General features: G+C 47.0%; 1 protein-coding gene across 3 annotated transcripts in view; it reads left to right on the top strand.

Annotated features, from left to right (window-relative positions):
- Positions 1 to 20,059, top strand: part of SPEG (striated muscle enriched protein kinase) — a 1,671,639-nt gene that overhangs the window by 735,024 nt on the left and 916,556 nt on the right. The window lies entirely within an intron of this gene.

Genomic DNA, 20,059 nt, shown 5'->3' with positions numbered 1-20,059 from the left:
TGCAATAAAATTATAATTACTTTTTTTTATTCACTCGGTTTAGTAGATGAAGATTCCCTCTCCTGTAAAGCAAAATTACGTGTACCTTTTTACCTCAGTGTTAGAAAAGAAGGCCATTAATGTGGTTCTATAAATAAGTAGCCTCCTATTTTCTCTGTGGTTTCATGGTAATTTCCATTTTGTGATATGGGATGGAGAATTTACCGTACCATGGCATACAAGATATAACTTCTAGTTCCTTTGGTGCAGGAAGTGCTCAGTGAAGACTCAGTTGTTTCTAAGAGTATAATAAGATCCTCCTGTTCCCAGTAAAGAAAGGCTGGGAGCTTCTGGTTACCTAAGTAAAAGTAACTAAGTAAAAGAAGCATGGTTTGCCAATGCTAGGTCCAATTTGTTATTAGCTATTGTAGTAGGATGACCCTCTTTTGATTAGTTCAGTGTTGTAAAAGGCCCTTATGTCCTCATTTCACATAATAGGGTAAAGTGCTTCACATTAGCTCTGTATAAAGAGCATATTTTTACACTTATCTCAGTGGTGTATAGGATCCCTCTTTTTCTCAGGGTATGTTATAAGTCTTTTGTAAGATATTAGGTTACTGATTGAGAGGGATGAAACCCTACTCAAGCAGCAACCACAATCCTTGTCAGGGTGAAGTCACAAGCAAACCCTAAATTAACCTGGGCTCAACCCTCTGGTAGATTTAGCACAGAGCAGTACGATTTATCTTGGAGGCAATGTGTATTTGTGTAGCACTTCAAACAGTAATAAAATGAAAACACTTTACAAAAAGGACCCCATACCAAATTAGAAAAATAGAGTAGATTTTAACAAGTAAATAGTAGAACCAGAGCTATGCAATTTTAAAGATCTCAGTGAAAATAGCAATAAAAACCTAAAGTGCCACTCGCAGCTATTTTGTCATGCAAGATTGAGATTAAGTCATAAATTCAGGCCTGCCGTGATGGAGGACTAGTTGGATGCAGGGACTAGGTTAGTCCAAAGGAAAAGTTGCCTTCTCTGTCCAGCGCAAAGAGTCCTGTTTGCGGTGTAGGGTGCCCCGAAAAACATCGTGGACATTCGTCGATGTGACAGGAAGAGTAAGCCTGGCGTCGCGGACGGTCATCACTATAGCATGATGATCCCGTTTGTCGTTGTGGTCGGAGCTTCGCAGTGGTGCTTCCCGCGAGCGGTTAATGCTGTAGTGTGAAGAGTCGGGTTGATAGAACTTCACATTGGCAGGCTGTGAGAGCAGCAAGGTTTTGGCCCCAACGGGCTCATTCGCGGTCACAAAGAGCCCAAAATTTTTAATTCAGCCTTTCTGAGGCCACATCAAGGGTTCAGGAATTTGTGTGGTCAGGGGCTTGCTCTAGATGGATCTAGGTGCTGGTTCAGGTGGTTGTGAGTGTTATGTCCCTGTATCTCTGAACAGGAGGCCAGCAGATTAGCCCTTGGAGTTACTCTGGGAGTCCTAGGTTCAGGTGCAGGTCCAAATACCTCTGACTCAGGCAGGAGGGCAGCAGGGCAGTAGTCCAGCAGAGCAGCAGTCCTGCAGAGTGCCAGTCCTTTCAGCAGTACAGCAGTTGTTCCTGGCAGAGTCTCCACAGGTCTAGAAGTGTACTGAAGAGTTGGTGTCTGAGGTCCAATATTTATACCAGGTGCCTCCATTGAAGTGAGTGAAGCTTCTAGAGGTTTCCCTTTGAAATACACATGTTTCCTGCCTCGCCCCTCCTCCCCTTGCTCCAACTACAGGGGGTATGCAGCCCTTTGTGTGGAGGCAGAAAACAGCCTTTTCAAGTGTAAGTAGGGCCGTGCCCAGCTCCACCCTCCCATCCTGCCAGTGATGGCCCATCCAGGCACACCTAAGCTCTCTTTTTGTTAATTATTATTTTTATTAGGTTTTACCAATGTATACAACCCCACCCTTCCCCACACAATAATTTACATATAGAAGGATCAAGCACATAAAACGGCAGAGCATTCTGTCGTGTAGTTCCTATAAAAACTCATACAGGATCTGCGCGTTCGGACAACATACACTGTAGGACTGGTGTCAGACTGATTCTAAACACCCCCACCGGGTATGTTGGCCTTCTGTATCAGCCAACTCACAGTGCCACTAGAATCTCCTCTTACCAAGAAGAGAATAGTTTTTGGCAACCATCGAACATGACAACCCTGATCCCTCAGGACCGTGGAAACAGTGTACTACTTTTCGCTTAGTCACTCGTGCTCACATTTTCTGAGAGTGATATGGTCTGGATGTTTTTAAATAAGCATTTTTAAACAGTTGTTATTCTAGTGTAAAATAGATGAGCTGCAACAACCTCTAGACAGTAACAGATATAAATTAATAGAAGCACTATGAAAGTAAAAGGATGATAGAGGTCTACCATTTTGCAATAATCCTGAATACATACGAGTATATAAAATACATGATAATAAAAAGTGTGTACTCCTACAATGCCTTCCTAACTAGATGTACCTAAGTGTACCTAGCCAAGAATCCCTCTAGGATAAAGTCAACTGCATTACCTGGATTGAGAGACTGTGGGACCCCGTCCTGGTCTCGGGTTGGACACCCCGCAAGGGATGTTAGACCACTGTGAGCTGGAGGATCTGCATGTAGGAACCTCAGCATCTTTGGTCAGTGTGTCGTCCGGGAAGTCCTGGTCTCCTCTGCCTGTCTTAGCAAGATGTGGTGTAGATATACCCATATGTCTCCGCGGGGTTCCACCTCACTGTATTACTTTCTCTGACTTAGGATGACGTAGGGGAATGAACTTTGTACATAGATATTATACAGGAGATGGTAGTCCTGCTGTGCTTCCAAGAATCCTCATGTATAATGTATGAGACTTTTACCAGGGAAAATCCTGCATTCTGTGTGCAGTGTTGTATCTAGTTAAAAGGTCAGTCCCGAAGAACCGTTATGTATGTAATGTAGGGGAGAATATTGGTGAAGAGTTATGATGTTACCTGAGTCTATATTAGGGTACCTATATGGAATATAACACCCACTCCTTATCTGACTAGAAGTCATAGTTACATTCTAACCGTACGACTAGGCTAACTAGGCACTGGTAGGCAAATAATTACAGGAAAAATTAATAGCTGTGCTAAAAATGGTTAAAAAATTCAACAAAATCTTTAAAATGAAAAAAAGGAAATTATCACTCAAGCCATAGCTCTATTATGTGTATAGTTCGAACTTCTACAAGTGTCTGAAAGCCATGCATGTCCATAAAAAGTGTCAATTTGTTTTTGAGCTCCAATTTTAGTTTGCTTAAAACAGGCCGAATTTCTTCCAGGACACAATGTGTCCTTGTTGGTAGACGCAACATTGCTGTTGCCTGCCTTCGCAGACGACGATCCATGTAACACCACGCAGATTATGTTAATTGAGCACAGATGATCTTCCGTACTGCCTGCAGCCGATGCTGGGACAGCCTGTGCGTGGTCTAAAGCCTGGGTGTCAGTGGAGGAGCCGGTATCAATTCCGACAGGAGCCATGACTACCTGTGTAGGCTCTAGGAATGGCGCCATCAACATTGGAATATGCTGGGGACACTGCAGAACATGGGCCATTATCGGGTCCAGTAAAGCATCAACATCCGGTTGCGCACATGATGGGAGTGTCAGGCAGTGATCCAACACTCATTCTTCTCTGCAAAACAGGCATCGGAGGACAGGTAAGATGCAGTCCATCCAGACTGGTCTAAATGACAAGAACCAAGATGCACTTAGTTCTCTTAGACTAGGTGTGCCCAGATGTTGTACCATGCAATGCGATCATGGTATTTATGCTCCTGAGTGCTTTTTCCATCTCCTTAGTGACTGGGACGTCCATTGTGTAGCAGTAAAATGACAATCAGGATACCTGCTATTAGAAACAGTATTAGTGGAAGTCCTCCAAAAATGCTTCCGAATACGGAGTGTATAATGTTTGGTATAACTCCGAGAACCGTCTGAAAGTTGCTTTACATTCCTGAACCTATGTTCTTAAATAGGTGGATGATACCCATCGTATCAGACATGTTATAGATATGATTTATCATTTCTTCAAAATGGAAGGGGCTGTTCGTACGCATGAGTGCCTGTTTCTCGGCTGAAGACCTTGCGTTCTGGAGATCAAAAGTCTCTCAAGCGGAGGTTACGGGCATGGTCTTCTGTAGAAGCATGGCTTTCATTCTGCCCAAAGTATCAAACCGTATTAAAGAAACATCTAGTGAAGGCCATAAATGCGCCTCCCTGACTGTATGTGTTGGTGGAAACAATACTTGCATACAGCAAGTAACCCTGGAGCTCACGGTTACCAGGTATGCGATGCCCGGAAGCATCCCACAACAACCTTGATCGTTCAGCATCAAGTAACTCCCATTCAAAAGTAGCCTGAACACTGGAGCAATCACGGCCGCCGGGGCACCCCTCAAGTGACAGGATAAGTTAGCTACTGAAATATTACAAGCCCATGCAGCATTATATCCTGACATATGAGAGATCCACTTAAAGCATTCTCACAGTTTGTACCGCTTAGAAACACTTCTAGATAACCACTCCTGCATCGAAATCTGTACGGTAATTCCAAGATTCCTTAATGAATTCCCTACCCATTTCTTCATATCTGGCTTCTGTTGTTCTAGGCAATACTGAAATTGGAAAATTGTGACTGGTAGAGTTATATGGCCATGGATTAACCATTCTGTGGACAGTGATTCTGCCACTGTAAAAGCTAATCTGTCCGGTTTTTCAATACGCAGCATTGTATATTTTGCTCCCCTTTGTGCCATTTTTTGTCTGTTTTTCTGTCAGATTGTATGCAGAAAACAGAGACATACTGTTGATAAAACGCCAGGGCACATAGCCTGCGCTCAAAGATTGCAGCGTCCAGCTCAATAACATAATAGAACGCAATTGTGTTTGCCCGTGCTGTAGTATGGACAAATCTTGTTCTAGTACATCAATAGCAGAAGATACAATGTTGCCCAGTGAATATATCCTGAAAGTTAACGTATTCATACTATTGTCAACTACAGCTAAAGCTCTCTCTGAGTTAATCCAATTTATTTTTTGTAACCTCTCCGCAGCTTCTTTTTGGGAGATTTTCCAAATTTTGTTATAGACAGCATAATAGAAACGTTTTTGACGTGGCTTTCTGGGACCTAATAACAAAACCCCATTGGTTCACCTCCTTTGTAAGTAAGGATAAGTGTTGTTTCACCTGTGTGAGTGTTGAGGTTTTTGGCCGATCAAGGCATAACTTCCCAACACTGTATGACGTCACTACCCCTGGATGTTCTCTTTGTACACAGCATGGGTCTGGCCTGTGAATGCTGAACCCTTCGATTGTACCTTTGAATCTTTCCTGACATCTATAAGTGTCTGCAGACCAAACCAACCATCCCTTACAATTGGGGTCTGATCTATTGTATTGCATGATGTCATCCAGCGTAATCCCTTCTCAGTGTGTGATGGTGTTGGAATCCGAGGTGCGTTCAAATCCTTATTCTTGGCTATTCCAAGACAGGTAGTTTGTTACACAGTATCATGCAGAAACATAATCTGCTGAGGAATGAGGCATGCTCTAAATAGAGCTTCTGTTCCCTGGACTTGCCAGTTTCTAGAACCCCAGACTGATTTTGTGTCTATTTTGTCTTTCCATAAATCGAAACCTTGTTCAGACAACTGGGTAATAAAGGAAGCAGAATAAATCTGTTTGGTGTTTGTCAACATATTTTTCTGTGCTGACGTCGGTGTAATAATATTAGGCTGAGTCAGACATGTTAAACCCTGAAAAATATGAACATTTCTGTGCAAATGTTTTTGAACTGCTTTTCGGCGGTGTTGGGCAATGTTCTCATTAGTGATATGTGAAAACATTTCTGGGATTAGCAGATTTGTGCAAAAGATTATGACCATAATGTTGATAGCAATACATTGTGTTGAAATCTGATGTGTCTTCCAACATTTCATTGTTAGAAAAGGCAGCAGATTGTTCTAAATCAGACAAAATATTATTAGTTTCATAATCCCAATCATTGGAGAATGTACTGAAGTTAATGATATCATTTAAGGATATTTTAATTAAATGTTGTATTTTTAAAAGTACAAATATATCGTAATCAACCTTGTCCCACACTATACCATCAGGTATAGGAACTGCTGTAATGTTCACTGATGACAAGTCTCTTTGCTCACTATGTGAAGAAAGGTGAGGCTTCAGGATAAGATTCACTTTTGATGCTGCACAGCTTTGCCTAAGATAAGTTTCATTAATAAGCATGCTAAAAACAGTTACTAAGCCTATCCAGAAAAGTATCCTGGTGATTACCCACAATTCTATCCAAGGTGATACCAGGTATGTTTGTTGAAGAAAGATTAAAAAGTATTTGATTTGCTGGTGATGAGTTTTTTGGGCTGGCATTGTTTCAGGTTCACTTCGATCCAATGAAAACATATCGAAGTCAATGAAATAGCCAGATGCAGTTCGATCTATTTTTGATAGTTCCGCAGGTTTTGTTGAACTTGTAGATGGCTCTTGTTGAGGCATGTTGATGTAGACATCAGTGTTTGGTTGAATAGAAATATGTCTTTCATTTTGATTTTGAATTTGAGTTTGAACTTCATTTTCAAGAGGAATGAGTTCCATGGCATTATTGCATAGTCCATCATTCTGTGCTGGGGACTCTTCGAACGTGATGAGTCTTTCTGTTTGAACTTCCTGTATAGTAGCGAGAGGAGGGCATCTGCTACTCAGGAGTCCACAAGGCCTACTATTCAGTTATTGGCCACATAGTGTGGTTTTATCACGTCAATGGAGACACATCTTTTTTCCTTTTTCCCGGCAAGAGGCGACAGAAGTACAGTTCTTGTTCCTTCAGCGGCCAGGACAGGTACAGGCTTTCTGTATGATGGCCCAAATTCTTTTATGTCCGCTAATTTTTTCTCGGACCAGATCCCTGACTTTAGGGACCCAGACAGGTCTTGCCGTGACTGACTTGACTTCCCCAGTGGTGGTCCTCCTTACCTGGACATTGCTTTGTAGTGCCCTGGATTCATTCAGATCCTGTAAAACAGCCAAACGTTTATGGATGTCAAAAGGTTTCTCATCCGCCACTGTGCCTTTACAATCAAGATCAGCTACCCACATTCTCATCCCAAATAGGACCTCATAAGGAGTGACACCCCCTAGAGAACTTCTTGGCATGTTGTTCAAGGCTCTTTGTTCTCCATATAAATGTTTGACCCAACTACCACCCAAACCTAATACCCTAGCTGTTAAAGATTACTTTAAGTCCCGGTTTTTCCTCTCCACAACCGAATTTCCCTTGGGATGGTACGGAGAGGAGTACCGCAATGCTACACCTAAACCTCCCATGGCTTCCTTGTAAGCCCGAGAGCTAAACGCGAGGCCATGGTCAGAATGGAATGTGCAAATTATGTAAGTCCCTATAAAGACTCGCAAATCTTTGATAACAGTTCGAGTGTTAGCCGAGTGCTGTGGCCACTCCCATAGGAATCTCGAGCAGGAATCAACTGCTACCATGATATACCTGTAAGCCCCATTTGTTTATAAGGGGCCGCAGTGGTTCAAATAAATACACGTGAGTGGTTTATCTGATATTAATAATGGTGTCTGCGCTGGACGTGTTATGGTGGAGCCTTTCATCTGCTGGCAGATGTCGCACTTTAAGACATAATCTTTAGTCTGCTTTGTTAATCCGGGCCACCAATTGTGTTGTTTCAGCGAGGAAACAGTCGCCGTAACCCCTGCATGCGCGGAACCCATACCGTCGTGTGCAGCTAATATTAAGCCTAATCTGCGATCCATGTTTGGTATTACTCTATCCCCCACTCCAGGAATCTGAGCAAATGGAGCATTGTTTGCATCGTTTTTGAATGAGTGATTGCAGCTACGGAGCCGTGCATACAGCTCCCTTTGCGCCTTCATCAGCCAATTAATTCCTTTCAACGTGAACGCCATCACATTGATGACTCGGTGTGTGTATCACATGAGCTCTTGGTAGCTCGTTTTTCAGCTCCACTACCTGTTCCTATAGCATTGTGTGCTTAATTATGCCACCTTTTGCATCTTTGAACCCATTTTGACCCCAGTGGTGTAAGTACTCATTGTATGACTGTACAAAGTAAAACGAATGACACACAATGGGTGTGGGGAATTCTCGATCCGTATTTACCAGTGCCAGTAACAGAGCTTTTAATTCTGCTAGCTGTGCCGTGCAATCTCCTAGAGATTGTGTTTTTGTACAACTTGGATGACATTTTCCATCCTGCATGTGTCCTTTAACGATTGTGCATGCAGCGCTGTATTCTTGTTTACTTCCAATGGCCGGCTGAGCAGATCCGTCAGTGTAAATTATGTATTCATACTGATCTAGAGGCATTATTTCATTCGGGAGAGGATATTCTTGTTCGTATTGCAGGAATGCTTGTGTTTTTAGATTTGGATCGTACTTGTATTGTACGTTTGTTGCAGTGAGAGAATTAGCCCATTGTATCCATCTCGGATGTAAGACGTTTGCTTCAGGGACGCTTGTCTTTGTCGCAGCCTCCAAGGCCGGTACTGGAGTCACAACAATTATTAGTTTTCTCCGAGCCAGTGCACTTTCTCTCACTACAGCAGTCTGCAGCGCTGTCAGTTTTTTTCTGTTGATGCGAAACACATCTCAGCATTTGTGTACAAATGTGACTTGTATGCTATTGGTACTGTTTCACCTTCATTGTATGTTAGGTAGGTGTACCCTGATTGACCCCCAACTATACGGATCACTACGTTGTGGACATTCACACGTGTTTTCAAGTGTTTCTATGCTATCATGTCCACTTGTAGGGAACATAGGATATCTTTAAGTTCCTGTGTCCATTGCCTAACTGAAATATTGGGTCCTATTCGATTTCAGAAAGGTTTAACCCTTCTACGTAATCCAAAATGTATGTTCTGCAAATGTTCAGGAATCCCAGTATTGATTGCACATTTTTCAATGATTTTGGAGGTTGGAGCAGCGCACACCTTTCTAAAAAGTTAGCTGCTAAGCTATTTCCTTCACTGGAGAGCTCATATCCCAGAAATAGGACATTAAGGTGGGCTATCTTTGATTTTTTAAAGATGAATTTGTAGCCCTCAGAGGCGAATCCCAATATTATGGTATTCACTCTGGTCAAGTGTTCCTCCAGGTCATCATCCGTTAGTTAAATGTCATCCACATAGGACAATGCCTCTTCATCCAGATTTTGACGTAATTCAGTTACTCTGGCCACGGAGGAGGAGGCATCCTATGACATGGTGGTTAAACGGGCAGCTGAGGTCCTTGGGCTAAAGCTACCCTCAGTGCAGGTCAGGACTAATCTCCTGACTGAAGTGCTTCAACCTGGATCTTTCACTTCCAAACCCCTCTTGCCCTTCAATGAGTCACTTATGGACGTCCTTCTAGGCACGTGGTCCAAGCCTAGCACAGGGGCCCCTGTGAATAGGATGGTTGCACGCTGGCATTGCCCTGCACCGGGTGATCCGAAGTTCCTCAGCCAACATCCCACCCCAGAGAGTTTGGTGGTGCAGGCCTCTACTTCCTAGGGCGTGTTCGCTTCCACCCCTCCGGACAGAGAATCCAAGAGGTTGGATGTATTTGGGAAGAAATTGCTTTCTTCCTTCAGCCTGGCATTGCGGTTGGTGAATACTGCATGCTTATTGGGCCTTTTCTCCCACTCTCTTTCGAAGACGGTTGCGCAGGTGTTGCCACAGGTCCCGTAGGAGGACCGGGCTGTGCTCTCCCAAGCAGTCAGGGATGGGAGAGATGCAGCAAAATTCACTATTCGTGTGGTCTAGATACGACGTATTCGCTGGGCCAATCGATTTCAACGACAGTGGCCTTGAGGCGCCACACCTGGCTTAGGACAACTGGCTTCTCAGTGGATGTCCAGGTGAATCTCATGGCCATGCCCTTTGATGGAACCTGTCTTTTTGGGGGAAAGTCAGATCGGCCCTGGTCAGGTTCAATGACTCTCGAGCTACAGCCCGATCCTTGGGCCTCTCCTCTACTCCTCATGGCCAATCTTCCTTTCACTCCTTTCATGGCAAAGGAAGGGGCTTTCAGCTGCGTCAGCCCTAACCCAACCCCCGTTCTGCACAGACTGCCAAGACGTGCGTGGATGTGTTCTGACCCAGGAATGAAGGCCAGAAGTCGTCGGCCACCTTGCCCGTAGCAACCGCAGTCTCCAAGCACTCTTAGTCTGAGTCTGCAAAACCACACTACCCCAGTTGGCGGGAGAATTCGTAAACCATCGCCGCCCCTGGAGATCCATAACATCGGAAAAGTGGGTCTTGCAGATCATTCAGGGGGGCTATTTACTGTCTTTCCTTTCTTTTCCACCTCCCATTCTGCCAAATCAGGAACGGCTGACGGAGGATCATCTGAAATTGCTCCAGGAGGAATGTACAGCTCTCTTGACCGAAGGAGCTATAAAAAGGGTCCCGGTTTCAGAAGTAGACAGTGGTTGTTATTCCTGCTACTTTCTGATTCCGAAGAAGAACAAAATGTTGCGGACCATCAATTTCTTCCTCAAGAAGGAGAAGTTCAAGATGCTCACTCTGGCTCAGGTTCTGTCTGCCCTAGACCAAGAAGACTGGATGGTAGCGTTGGACCTGTAGGATATGTATTTTCACATCCCCATCCTGCCGAGCCACAGGTGTTACCTGTAGTTCATGGTAGGTTGTGAGAACTTTCAGTTTACCGTGCTCCCCTTTGGCCTTACCAGTGCCCCTCAGGTGTACACCAAGATGATGGCGGCGGTCGCAGCTCATCTGCGCAGGTTAGGGGTGTCAGTCTTCCCCTACCTCGACGACTGGCTGTTGAAGACGACCACCTTCATACTACAGTGGACCTCCTGCATTCGCTGGGCTTCTCTATAAATGTGCTAAAGTCACACTTGACTCCTTCTCAGATGCTCCCTTTCATTGGAGCAGTTCTGGACACAGTGCAGTTTCAGGCCTATCCCCCCGAGCAGCGAGTCCAGGATATTTAGGTTATGATTCCAGTGTTTAGACCTTTATCCTGGATTTCAGTGAGTCTGACTCTGAGGCTGTTGGGCCTCATGGCCTCCTGCATCCTGTTGGTAAAGAATGCCAGGTGGTGTATGCAGGCTTTGCAGTGGGACCGGAAATTCCAGTGGGCACAGCATCGAGGAAGTCTCACCGACATGGTCCAGATCTCAGAAGGAACTGCAAGAGATCTGCAGTGGTGGTTGACGAACCGTGATTGGGTCAATGCAGACCCTTCTCCCTTCCCCAAACAGAATTCAGGGTGGTGACAGATGCCTCACTTCTGGGATGGGGCGGCCATCTGGGAGAGGTGGAGTTCAGGGGACACTGGTCTTCAGCGGAGTCAGGACTCCATATAAATCTGTTAGAGCTCCGAGTGATTCGATTGGCATTGAAAGCATTTCTTCCCTCTGTCAAAGGGAAAGTGGTGCAGGTGTTCACGGACGACACCACTGCCATGTGGCACTGCAACAAGCAGAGTGGCGTGGGGGCATGGACCCTTTGTCGAGAGGCCCTGTGTCTCTGGACTTGGCTGGAACAGCAGGGCATAACCCTGAGGGTTCAACACCTTGCAGGTTCTTTGTACGCTAGAGTGGAGAAACTCAGCCGATGATGCCTAGCGGATCACGAATGGCGTCTTGAGTCCGAGGTATACCAAAGGGGATGTTGGACGGAGCGTTTGAGCAAATCAAACACTCACCCCCAGTCAACTGATCTGGGTTTAATCCATCATCATTCTTTAGCTCACTCCACCACCCCAGTTCAGACAGGGCCTGGCAGTTCGGGCTGGACTGTTCCCATGGGGCACAGGGTCAAGATTGATTTGCATATGGCTGGGTCCAAACTGGAATGGCATGGCGAGCAAAAAAACGATGGAGTTAGGCCCAGATCTCTGTACTGGGGTGAATGTATGACATTGTTCTGCATTCTGTCCATCAATAGTTCTTTTTGCATTTGTCACCCCGAGTAGGACGGGTATGCTCAGACGTGGGTCCCGTGCTCTCCATGCCACTGGAATCAAGCTATCCTGGCTGAAGAGGGGCAAAACTCCGAAACCGGTCCTAGGATGCTTATTTCCAGTCCACGGAGGACCTGGCCTGGCAGTTCGGGCTGAATTGTTCCCATGGGGCACAGGGTCAAGACTGATTTGCATATGGCTGGGTCCAAACTGGAATGGCATGGTGAGCAAAAAAACGATGGATTTAGTCCCATATCGCTGTACTGGGGTGAATGTATGACATTGTTCTGCATTCTGTCCATCACTAGTTCTTTTTGCATTTGTCACCCGAGTGGGACGGGTATGCTCAGACCTGAGTCCCGTGCTCACCATGCCACTGGAATCAAGCTATCCTGGCTGAAGAGGGATGAAACCCCGAAACCGGTCCTTGGATGCCTGTTTCCAGTCCAGGGAGGACCTGGCCTGGCAGTTCGGGCTGGACTGTTCCCATGGGGCACAGGGTCAAGAGTGATTTGCATATGTCTGGGTCCAAACTGGAATGGCATGGTGAGCAAAAAAACGATGGATTTAGGCCCAGATCTCTGTACTGGGGTGAATGTATGACATTGTTCTGCATTCTGTCCATCAATAGTTCTTTTTGCATTTGTCACCCCGAGTGGGACGGGTATGCTCAGACGTGGGTCCCGTGCTCTCCATGCCACTGGAATAAAGCTATCCTGGCTGAAGAGGGGCAAAACCCCGAAACCGGTCCTAAGATGCTTATTTCCAGTCCACGGAGGACCTGGCCTGGCAGTTCCGGCTGAACTGTTCCCATGGGGCACAGGGTCAAGACTGATTTGCATATGGCTGGGTCCAAACTGGAATGGCATGGTGAGCAAAAAAACGATGGATTTAGTCCCATATCGCTGTACTGGGGTGAATGTATGACATTGTTCTGCATTCTGTCCATCAATAGTTCTTTTTGCATTTGTCACCCGAGTGAGACGGGTATGCTCAGACGTGAGTCCCGTGCTCACCATGCCACTGGAATCAAGCTATCCTGGCTGAAGAGGGATGAAACCCCGAAACCGGTCCTTGGATGCCTGTTTCCAGTCCAGGGAGGACCTGGCCTGGCAGTTCGGGCTGGACTGTTCCCATGGGGCACAGGGTCAAGACTGATTTGCATATGTCTGGGTCCAAACTGGAATGGCATGGTGAGCAAAAAAACGATGGATTTAGGCCCAGATCTCTGTACTGGGGTGAATGTATGACATTGTTCTGCATTCTGTCCATCAATAGTTCTTTTTGCATTTGTCACCCCGAGTGGGACGGGTATGCTCAGACGTGAGTCCCGTGCTCTCCATGCCACTGGAATCAAGCTATCCTGGCTGAAGAGGGATGAAACCCCGAAACCGGTCCTAGGATGCTTGTTTCCTGTCCAGGGAGGACCTGGCGTGGCAGTTCGGGCTGGACTGTTCCCATGGGTCACAGGGTCAAGACTGATTTTCATATGGCTGGGTCCAAACTGGAATGGCATGGTGAGCAAAAAACAATGGATTTAAACCCATATCTCTGTACTGGGGTGAATGTATGACATTGTTCTGCATTCTGTCCATCAATAGTTTTTTGCATTTGTCACCCCAAGTGGGACGGGTATGCTCAGACGTGAGTCCCGTGCTCTCCATGCCACTGGAGTCAAGCTATCCTGGCTGAAGAGGGGTGATACCCCAAAACCGGTCCTAGGATGCTTGTTTCCAGTCCAGGGAGGACCTGGCCTGGCAGATCGGGCTGGACTGTTCCCATGGGGCACAGGGTCAAGACTGATTTGCATATGGCTGGGTCCAAACTGGAATGGCATGGTGAGCAAAACAACGATGGATTTAGGCCCAGATATCGGTACTGGGGTGAATGTATGACATTGTTCTGCATTCTGTCCATCAATAGTTCTTCTTTTTGCTTGAGTCAGAGGTGGCGCATGATATCTTTCAGCAGTGGGGTTGGTTAGATTTGTTTGCCTCTGAAGAGAACGTGCAGTGTAAGCAATACTGCGCGCTAGAGTTTCCAAGGCAGCTATTGCTTGGCGACGCCTTTCATCGCAAGTGGAACTCAGGCCTACTGTACACCTTTCTGCTGATACCGCTCCTGCCCAGGGTTCTGAAGATGATCAGGAGCGACCGGGACCAAGTCATTCTTGTGGCTCCGGACTGTGGAAGGAGAGTCTGGTATCCAAAGCTTCTGAAGATGAGCATCAATCCTCCGATCAGGCTGCCCCTTCGGGAGGATCTTCTGTTGCAGCAGCAAGGGAGGGTTCTCCACCCGAACCTGTCAACTCTGTGCCTCCATGCGTGGAGATTGAGCAGAGGCAGTTGATGGCTTTTGACCTTCCTCCCGAAGTTTGTAATGTTATTCTGCCGGCCAGGCGGCCCTCCACTAAGACGGTATACTCCTGCCGTTGACAGAAATTTGTATTATACTGTACAGAAATGTCCATTGACCCTCTTTCTGCTTCTCTTTCTACTGTCCTGTTAGTCATTCTAACCCTTCCCCAACCCCTGTTGGGAACTCTCATGGGTTATCTCTCTGCTCTGCCTGCTTTTTTGCGGCTACCAGACCAACCCTCTCTCCTCAAGTCTCCTGTTGTAAATAGATTTCTAAATGGGCTGGCTCACTTGTTTCCACCAATGCCCTTTGTTATGCCACAGTGGGACCTTAATATTGTCCTCACATACCTGATGTGTGCTCCATTTGAGCCTCTACACAATTGTCCCCTCCGGCTGTTGACCATCAAAACTGCCTCCTTAGTAGCAATTACTTCGGCCCAGAGGGTGAGTGAGTTGCAGGCGTTATCTTGCTTGCCTCCCTATCTAATGTCCTTTCCGGACAAAGTGGTGCTTCACACCCAGGCTTCCTTTTTGCCAAAAGTTGTGAACCCGTTCCATCTGGGTCAATCCATCACGTTGCCCACCTTCTTTGCTCCCCCGCGACCCTCTAAGGAAAAGAAGTGTCTACGCCGACTGGACCCAAAAAGAGCATTGATGTTCTACCTTGACCGCACAAAAGAGTTCAAGACAACCAACTCTACTTGGGGTATGTGGGAGCTTAGAAGGGGAGGGCAGTGCTGAAAAGGCCCATTTCTCGCTGGGTCGTTCTCCGCTTTAAAATCTGCTATACCTTGGCAAAGAAGTAGCCCCCTGAGGGATTAAGGGCCCATTCTACCACGGGAAAGGCTGTGACTATGGCCTTGGCTCGGGGTGTCCCGGTCCAAGACATCTGTCAGGTAGCAACGTGGGCATTATTGCACATGTTTGAAAAGCTTTTACTGCCTGGATGGTCAGGTCCGTATGTGCCTATCTCTTTATCTTTCCATGACAGTCTCAGCCCATGGTACATCTTTCCTTTCTGTCTGTCTCATTGTCTATTCTTCTCTGTCTATCTTTTTATGACTGTCTGTCCTTGCAACCTCTTCCCTTTCCAGACTGTCTATGTGTGCACATCTTGTCCCTTTCTGTTTCACTGCCCCTCTGTGTCTATCTGTTTATCTTTCTATGACTGTCTCTGCTCGTCGTACCTCTTCCCTTTCTGGTTGTCTTACTGTCTGTCCCTCTGTGTCTATCTTTTTATGACTGTCGGTTCATGCAACCTCTTCCCTTTGTGAATGTCTCTGCGTGCACGTCTTGTCCCTTTCTGTCTGTGTCATTATCCCTCTGTCTTTATCTTTCTATGACTGTCTCTGCTCTTCCCTTTCTGTCTGTCTGTCTTACTCTCTGCCCTATGTGTCTGTCTTTTTATGACTGCCTGTCCATGCCACCTCTTCCCTTTGTGACTGTCTCTGCGTGTACATCTTGCCTGTCTCTGCGCGCACAGCTTGTCCCTTTCTGTCTGTCTCACTGCCCGTCCCTCTGTCTATATTTTTATGACTGCCTGTCCATGCCACCTCTTCCCTTTGTGACTGTCTCTACGTGCACATCTTGCCTGTCTCACTGGCCGTCCCTCTGCCTCTGTCTCTGCCTGTGAGTTGGCTCTCCCACCCTGCCTGCTTGTTTTATAAGACGTATAAATGACAAAAAAACGGCTTTGCCTCAATTATTTGCTTGACGGAGTTTCCCAAAAATACTCATGCGAGACGTAAATACCCCTCCCTTGGCGGCTGTAAGCATGTTGTGACTGGAACCAGTCCCCTGGGGCTTGGGGCCCAGGTGGGGGCTGCGCTGGCATGCAGGGAGAGGGGGCTGGCCACAGGTGGGAGTGAATGCAGGCGAAGGACAGCATCACAGCTTCGCTGGGACTGTCTACTTGTCCATCTCACGAGTACCAAGTTACTCAGACTGTGCCACTGCCAACTTCTCGTCCACAGTACTGTGTGTTGTGCATCTTCAACCAGTCCAGGTGTGAGGTAAATAATAGTATCAAAAATAAAAATCAATGACGTGCAGCAATGCTTGTAGACCCAGCCCTGATAATTAAGTGCCAGTGCTAAGCACCGGAAAGCACCGGCACAAATTAAGCACAGCGTGCACTTTGCCCGCTCGGTCCTGCAGGACTTTCTAGTTTAACGTATTGGTCTGCAGCCTACCACCGGGATGGTATGGCTTGGGTATCTAATTCAAAGGTAAGGAATTTGCAGCTAGAAGTCAGATGAACAATTTACTTACCTTCAGTAACGCATTATCTGGTAGAGACTCTAGCTGTAGATTCCTTACGGCTTCACCCATGCCTCCCCACTTTGCAGGCTAATATTGTGGGGCTAGGGTTACTCCTCCTTTCAGGTCCCTAGTGTTGCACTCGACTGCTTCAGTTACTTCGTGGCTCTGCGCATCTGACGTCCGCGCGCCTGGGTGGCGCCTATATAGGTACCGCAACGTCATAGGTGACGATACTGATGCAGACAATGTCACTTGGAGCCAAATTAAGCCAACCAACAGCGCGCGCAAGGGGTATTACTCAACAAAAAATTCCGTATCCAGCTTGACTCCTGGGAAATTCAAAGGTAAGAAATCTGCAGCTAGATAGAATCTCTACCAGATAATGCATTACAGAAGGTAAGTAACTTGTTCGAAGTGTGCAATGAGTCAGTCACCCTGCCAACATGAAGCTGAAATAGCTTGTCCTGGGAGTGCGCCACCATGATACCCAATTAGCTAAAGTGATCCAATTCCCACTGTAAACCAATACAAGGCAGCTGACCCACCGCGGTCCCCACCAGGGCAGCAAGATGGAGCAACTGGGACTTATTACAATTAATATGTAGACCCGAAATGGGCTCAAAATCGTCCAGTAACCAAACCTGGATCCCTAAGGAGTCTCGGAGGACCCTGAGGTAAAAAAAACGCATTGTCGGCATTGAGTGATAAGACATGCTGTGTCTCTCCCAGCACTATTTACCCTATCATACAACTCCCACACCGTAAGGGTCTCCTTTGCGAGAGTGAACACAAGCAGGAAGAGGGGACACCCCTGCTACATCCTTCTACCTAGATCCAACCTGTCGGACTGGAAAGGACACACCCACCCCTGGCATTCAGCTCAATATAAAGCAGTTTAACCCTATCTCGAAACTGTGGCCCAAACCTCATGATCTGCAGAACCTCCAGCAAGTAACCCAAATTGAGCATATTGAAAGCCTTAATCTTACAGGGTACAGGAGTATGTACTGGATTCCCATAGCTCTGAGTTTTTGTTTTACTTGGTCAAAAGTTTTCCTTTGCTGCTATACCATTCGTGTGTAGTTGGGAAAGATACAAATCTTTTGAAAATCAAGTCAAACATCGCCCAACCATCTGCCTGCACTCAACACCTCATTGTGGGCCCTGTAGTTTAGAAAGGGGGCTATCATTGGACACAGAAGGACCCCATAGGGTAGCTTACAAAGGAGAGCACGGTGCACCCACTCAATCAAAAAGCAAGAGAAGAGTTGATCCTCCGGGAGGAAAGTCCGCAGCCAGTTTTTCAGACATTTTTCAGGATGTTGGCCCTCTGACCCCTCAGTGATCCCCACAAACCTGTGGCTTATTCTCCATGAGTGGCCTTCCACATCTCCCACTCTGGCGCTGTTACACTGAAGCGCTCTGTAGTTTATGCAACCATGTGGTGGTGGATGTGGTGGTGGTGGACCTGGTGGTGGTAGTGTTGGTGGTGGACATAGTGGTGGTGTTGGAGGTGGTGGTGATGGAAGTGTTGGTGGTGTTGGATGTTGATGTGTTGGTGGTGGTGGACGTGGTGGTGGTGGTGGACATGGTGGTGGTGGTGGACATGGTGGTGGTGGATGTGGTGGTGGTGGACGTGGTGGTGGACATGGTGGTGGTGGACGTGGTGGTGGTAGTGGACAGGGTGGTGGTGGACGTGGTGGTGGTGGTGGTGGACCTGGTGGTGGTGGATGTGGTGGTGGTGGATCTGGTTGTGGATCTCGCCTCCATCACTCTGCTTCTGGTATTATGGATGTCCTAGCAGAGTAACACCACATCTTCCCCCACAGCTCCAATCTTGAGCTCCAGAGCCTGCAGGATTCAGAATTCAGAATAACACCAGTGCACAAGTGGGAGTCCTCTCCCATCTCTGCATGCTAGATTAAGGGTGTTGCATCTGCCACCACTAGCGGTTTAGTATATTTGTCCAATATCCCATGCTTGGGGAGTCTTTTGTCTTTCACCATTGTCCCTCCTGCTGGGCAAGAGGCAAGCCGACGCTCCAAACCCCAAGATCTGTGACGGAGAGTCAATATCAGCAATCTCTAGGTGATTCTAGGCCATATGTGCAGGATATAAATGGGCTTCAACAGCTGCTAAACAGGTACCCGTGCACCACCACAGATTTGAGGAAACACTCCACCTGGGTCTTTATTGTCTCAACATCTGTTCTCAAGCTAAGAGTCCAGTAGACCCACACCTGGTCCACAATTCACCACTGTCTGTGGACAATCAACACCCACCAAGGGACCCCAAAGCTGGCCGCCAGGAAGTCCTCCGCATTACAGTGTCTCGAACCATCCCAGGGAATTTCCCACTAGCACCTGTCCACCAGACAGTCATCTGGCACAAAGCCGCAAAGACCCAAGTAGGGACTGAGCTCCACCAATGCCTAATGTCGTTCAGGCAGTGGCAATGACTGGACAGCAAGCCCCTGTGAGCTTGCAAGGCAAGGTACATCAACCCACTGACTCACTGCACCTAGTCCATAGTACCTTAGGATACTCCAGCAGGAGACAGCAACCTCCTTACCAGTGGGGCCAATCCAGTGCCAGGAGTCAGCCGCATCGAGGCATGGCCCCTTGGGCTCTCAGGACCCAAGGTATTCAACTAAAAAGATAAAAGTGGTACAAGGTTGAGTGGCTGCTGACAGGTCGGACTGTGGCAGTATTTATGGTGTGTGTGCGGCCCAAACCCTACCGCCCATGTGTAGTTTTCTAACTCCTTCACTATAGCAACTCCAGGGCCACCTACCAAAGCAATCAGACTGGGGAGTGGTGACCTGTCACCGCCGACCTGTGTAGGGCAGCTCCACTGCTCAGTTGTCGGGGTGCAGTTGTCCCTCCCTCGGGTAAACGGACGCAGTCATCTTTGGAGCCGAACCACTTGTTCAGGCGGCTATGACGTTGGTGATTCCAACTCAAGGCCTCTAATACCACTGCCTCCATGCGGCTCTTGTATTGGCCACAGGTCTGTAGTCAGGGAGGGGGCAAACTGAATTTTGCAGTGAGTCGCACTCACTGCCCGTTTGCTGTCAAATTGGAAGAGGGCAAAATAAAGCAAAAAGTAGTTTCAATGCAAAAGGATTATGCCAGATAGGGTTCTCTTTTGCAAGAGGTGTCCGCCATCTACACCCATCCTGCGTACCTTTTAGTGCTGCTTGCTTGATTGCAGCTGTAAGAATGATAATTAAGGCAATTGGTAAAATATCTTTCTCTTGATGATGAGCAATTAGCTTGGTTCCACTATGATGATGATGAAGACTCCTATGTTGCTGTGACCTCCTGTCTGCTTGTGAGCCAGATTTCTTAGGCAAGTAAAAATACATATCGAACCATTTAGGCAGTACTTGGCATGCAAAGATAGCATCCCTGGCAGTGGTGTCC

Source organism: Triturus cristatus, chromosome 3_2 (assembly GCF_964204655.1).
Source record: "Triturus cristatus chromosome 3_2, aTriCri1.1, whole genome shotgun sequence".
Classification (NCBI taxonomy): Eukaryota; Metazoa; Chordata; class Amphibia; order Caudata; family Salamandridae; genus Triturus; species Triturus cristatus.
Note: the sequence above shows the minus strand (reverse complement) of the source record. Positions and strands in the feature narration are given on the sequence as shown.